The 4,840-nt window shown below is 35.6% G+C and overlaps 1 non-coding gene across 1 annotated transcript; it reads left to right on the top strand.

The window, feature by feature from the left end:
• The first annotated feature begins 3,026 nt into the window (after positions 1-3,026).
• On the top strand, positions 3,027-3,133 carry LOC136165677 (U6 spliceosomal RNA). Its single transcript, XR_010662679.1, has one exon. It is a non-coding gene; the product is annotated as a U6 spliceosomal RNA (small nuclear RNA).
• Positions 3,134-4,840: the final 1,707 nt, after the last annotated feature.

Below are 4,840 nucleotides of genomic sequence, written 5' to 3'. Positions count from 1 at the left end.
ATATTACATTGGACACACTTTTGCCAAAAATTACCTATTGTTCATCTGAAATTCAACTGGACATCTGGTGAAATCTGACTACCCTATGTCTCAGTTTTCTAATAAATGTAATGAATTGCTTGAGTAGACAATCTCCAAAGACTTCCTCAGATTTAGCATTGTATGATCACTGTTTATTACAGTTAGACTTTAAAAAATATTTATTCATAATCCAAACCTTGCAACATAGGGTATCATACTAATTTATCACCATCTTATTGATGAACAAACTTACAAAATTATTTTCTAAATTTTCCTTCAGATATGGGATTACAAACACCCACTAATAAATCTATGATAATTATAAAATTACTAACTTCACTGAATTGACTTGACTTTAAAGTCTGAATGGAAGGATTGTATTCCAAAACTACCATTACAGTGTTTCACCAACTTACTCTTAAATTCCTCAACCTCTTCTAACATTTGGGGAAAAGAGAAAAGGTGAGAGATATTTCAGAATGAATTGGAAGGAAGCTCTTGGGTATTGAAATAGTAATGATAGCAATAGCTCAGCCTGTTCTATAGCATTAACAGATTGCAAAATTCGTAACATGCTTGTAAGAATCATGCCTGGAGCTATGAGGCAACACTTAATCCAAATCAAAATATATATAGAGAGAAAAGTAGCTTTACATTTGCCCGGTGTAAAACTATGTTTTAGTGATATTCCTAATAAAAGGTCACTGATTATCATAAATAGTTCCTATATATCAGGAAATTAAGAGGTTAAAATTGATACGGTTGTATATAATCTTCATTAGCATCCTCAGAAAGAACATCTTAATCCCATTTTTATGTTTTTATCCCCAAAATAACTGTGTTTATTTAAAACATCCCCAGATCTCTGTACGAGAATATTTGTTCCTTTCTGAGCAAAGTCATCACTTTATTTAAACACAAAATCATAAATATAATTTACACAATATCTCCTGTAACTATGTCATCATATAAAAACATACCAAATAAGAAAACCGCTTTATTCAAGTAGTCTTATCTTCTACCTACTTGTCTTGTGATGTCTGATAATACTACACCTTCAATGCTGACCTAGAGTCCAGAAACGGGAAAAGATGTTCAACACACTATTTACCTAATAACATTAATTTGCTGTGGTAGCACTTTTTAAAAGTGCTATCCTTGCAGCAAAGTAGCTGCAGTGTCAATAAAAATTTAAAAATAGAAGCCAGAAGAAGTAATTTTTGTTCCTAGTTGTGACATTTCACTCGTACTGCAGTTTCGGGCAAATTACTTGCTGCAGTTTCCAGAACTGTTAAGGGGGGATAGCAGTGTCTGTCTCTGCCAGTTCTTGAAAGGCTTGACCCAGTCTCAGTAAACAAAAGTGTTTTGCATGGTGTTATAGTGCAAAGTCTTTTTATTAATCATCCACCTATAAAAATTCAATAGTTCTTGACAGTGAGCTTGATTGCTCAGGACAGACAGAGATAAAAAGAACTTAGAGATCATGGAATATTTATAGACTCATTATAGAGATAAGGAAATTGAAAATTCCCTAGTTGAGTCACTTGATTAAGATCATTAAAAGCTCAAAAAGCCAGAAGTCTCAGCTTGGAGCAGGAAGACTTTTGCTTCATAAACGGAGCCTTAACCAAGACACGGGTGACCCCCATTTGTAACATTATTTAAGAAATGGATCTCCATTACCTTCCCTGGACACTGATTTTATCTTCACTGGTGGTTTTTCTCTACCAGGAGCAGTAACTCTCCTAGTATCACCCTGATAATGAATAGCCAGGCCAGGGACGTGAACACAAATGTGCCTGACTCCAGAGCCTGCCACTGTGGTAGTTAGTTAATCACACATGCTCACTCAGCCTCCCAAGAGAAAAGGCAGAGAGGGGGGTAGCAAGCCCAGCCAGAAGGAAATGTGCTGAGACTTGTTTGATTTTTAGGCCTGGAAAGCCAGAGTCAGTGGCTGCCTGGCTCAAAGCTGTACATTTTGATACATGAAAATCGGACAAGCAGTTAAGAGTTTACCAAGCTCTTTAAGATTTGTAAAAGGAGAAGCGTAGTTCCCAGTTATAGTTGCAACTTAATAGGCAATATTAAAATGCTAAACACCAAGATTTTAATTGTATTATGTCAAATAGATACTATTTGAATGGATTTTTCATCCTTAGCCTTTTGTTAAAAGACAGGAAATAACCATTATTTGAATGACGTATAAATTTTAAATCACAAGGGTATTTTTTAACAGTACTGATACTTTAATGACCTAAAAGGGAATATTCTCTTCCAATGAGTAAGAAAATTTACTGCCAACCAGTAACAGATTACATAATAAAGAAAAGAAATTCACTTTGACCAAAGGGCGCCTTAAAAAGTGAAGGAGAAAGTGGGTTTTAGACAAATTGGTGCTGAGCTATCTAAATCTGTAGCTTAGAATTTGGATGGAAAGTTGGCCCCGAAAATTTGGCCCTCCTGCAAGTCCATTGTACTAAATATTTTATACACCCACATGCCTATGCTCGTTTCTCCAGGCCTTATCTTTATGCTAGAAAGTATGCATATTAATGAGAAAGTCTATGCCTAGAAATGTATATGATTATATAGACATATAGTGCCATTTATAAGAGATGTGATATGCAACAAACAGGAGGCATATATTACAGTAACACTTGATAACATGAATAGTTATATTACCACTTCATTTGAGCATGTCATTTATTTTACATTATAAATTTCATGAGCATTCTTTACATATAAAAATGGCTATGATTACCATGGTTATTAAAAGCTATATAGTAAAGCTTTAAATTAAATTTAACTGACAAACACTCATGAAGCAATTTCAATGGACAAAATGAATCCTGTAAGTTTTATAAGTACATATATTAAACATTATACTAAAATGAAATCATTTAAAAACTGTTAAAATATTTTCCTATGTATACTTCTGTCTTCGAAAAGAAAAAAGCTTTCCAATTAAAAAAGATCGAGAATTTTTCATAAAATAGTGATTTCTAGTGCTTGCTTTGGCAGCACCTATACTAAAATTGGAAGGATAGAGAGAAGATTAGCATGGCCCCTGCACAAGAATGGCATGCAAATTTGTGAAGCATTCCATATTTTCATTACCAATGGTATTTTTCACAGAACGAGAACAAAAAATTTTACAATTTGTATGGAAACGCAAAAGATCCCCCAAAGCCAAAGCAATCTTAAGAAAGAAAATTGAAGCTGGAGGAATCAACCTTCCTGATTTCAGGTTATGCTACAAATCTACAGTCATCAAGACTGTATGGTACCAGCACAAAAGCAGAAATATAGACCAATGGAATAAGATAGAAAGCCCAGACACAAGCCCACACATCTGTGGGCAGCTTATCTTTGACAAAGAAGGCAAGACTATATAATGGAGAAAAGACAGCCTCATTAATAAGGGTGCTAGGAAAACTAGACAGCTACAGTAAAAGAATGAAATTAGAACACTTCTTAACACCATATACAAAGATAAACACAAAATGGATTAAAAATTTAAATGTAAGGCCAGAAACTATAAAATGCTTAGGGGAAAACATAGGCAGAACACTCTGACATAAATCACAGCATTACCCTCTTTGACCCAACACAGAGTAATGAAAATAAAAACACAAATAAACAAATAGGATCTAACTAAACTTAAAAGTTTTTGCACAGCAAAGGAAACTAAAAACAAGATGGAAAAAAAAATCTCAGGAGAAATTAATTGCAAACAAAACAACTGACAAAGGATTGATCTCCAAAATATATAAACAGTTCAATATCAGAAAAACAAACAACCTAATCAAAAAGTGAACAGACCTAAACAGACCCTTCTCCAAAGAAGACATAGAGATGGACAATAAGCACAGGAAAAGATGCCCAACATGACTTATTATTCAGTTTAGTTCAGTCGCTCAGTCGTGTCTGACTCTTTGCGACTCCATAGACTGCAGCACACCAGGCTTCCCTGTCCATCATCAACTTCTGGAGCTTGCTCAAACTGATGTCCATCGAATCAGTGATGCCATCCAACCATCTCATCCTCTGTCATCCCCCCCTCCTCCCACTTTCAATCTTTCCCAACATCAGGGGCTTTTCCAATGAGTCAGTTCTTTGAATCGGGTGGCCAAAGTATTGGAGTTTCAGCTTCACCATCAGCCCTTCCAATGAATATTCAGGACTGATTTCCTTTAGGATTGACTGGCTTGACATCCTTGCAGTCCAAAGGACTCTCAAGAGTCTTCTCCAACACCACTGTTCAAAAGCATCAATTCTCCAGTGCTCAGCTTTCTTTACGGTCCAACTCTCACATTCATACATGTCTACTGGAAAAACCATAGCCTTGACAAAATGGACTTTTGTCAGCAAAGTAATGTCTCTGTTTTTTATTATTAACCTAGACCTAGCTGTCTAGGTTGGTCATAGCTTTTCTTCCAAGGAGCAAGTGTCTTTTAATTCCATGACTGCAATCACCATCTGAAGTGATTTTGTAGCCTAAGAAAACAAACCCTGTCACTGTTTCCACTGTTTCCTCATCTATTTCCCATGAAGTGATAGAACTGGATGGCATGATCTTAGTTTTCTGAATGTTGAGCTTTAAGCCAACTTATTCACTCTCCTCTTTCACTTGCATCAAGAGGCTTTTTAATTCCTCTTCACTTTCTGCCATAAGGGTGGTGTCATCTGCCTATCTGAGGTTATTGATATTTCTCCTGGCAATCTTGATTCCAGTTTGTGCTTCATCCAGTCCAGCGTTTCTCATGATGTACTCTGCATATAAGTTAAATAAGCAGCCTTGACATACTCCTTTCCAGAT

This window comes from Muntiacus reevesi, chromosome 3 (genome assembly GCF_963930625.1).
Source record: "Muntiacus reevesi chromosome 3, mMunRee1.1, whole genome shotgun sequence".
NCBI classification, from domain to species: Eukaryota; Metazoa; Chordata; class Mammalia; order Artiodactyla; family Cervidae; genus Muntiacus; species Muntiacus reevesi.
Note: the sequence above shows the minus strand (reverse complement) of the source record. Positions and strands in the feature narration are given on the sequence as shown.